The sequence below is a fragment of the Sinocyclocheilus grahami genome, unplaced genomic scaffold (genome assembly GCF_001515645.1).
Source record: "Sinocyclocheilus grahami isolate Dianchi unplaced genomic scaffold, SAMN03320097.WGS_v1.1 scaffold55.1, whole genome shotgun sequence".
Lineage (NCBI taxonomy): Eukaryota > Metazoa > Chordata > Actinopteri > Cypriniformes > Cyprinidae > Sinocyclocheilus > Sinocyclocheilus grahami.
In genome coordinates this window covers 835,328-835,648 of record NW_015505234.1, presented here as the reverse complement: position 1 = coordinate 835,648, position 321 = coordinate 835,328, and positions in this window count along the sequence as shown.

Genomic DNA, 321 nt, shown 5'->3' with positions numbered 1-321 from the left:
TTTTTTGTAAACATGTTAAAATGTTTCTTTAATACATAATATTTGAGGGGCCCTTGGGACCAAAAAGTTTGAAAAAGAAAGTAAAATGAGAGAGACAGAATGGTTTTTTTAACCATTATTTATGCATTTATTTATTTATGTATTTTTGAAAAACAAACATAGCAAGATGCACAAGTTCTATCTTACAAACTAATAAGCGTAATAGTGATAGTAGAAACAAACAAAAGCAACAACAACAAAGCAGCTCTTTATAAGGCCAGTAAATGTTTCCTTGTTGCATTGGGTTTGTAGATATGTGTTTGTGTATGTATGTGTTTGTGA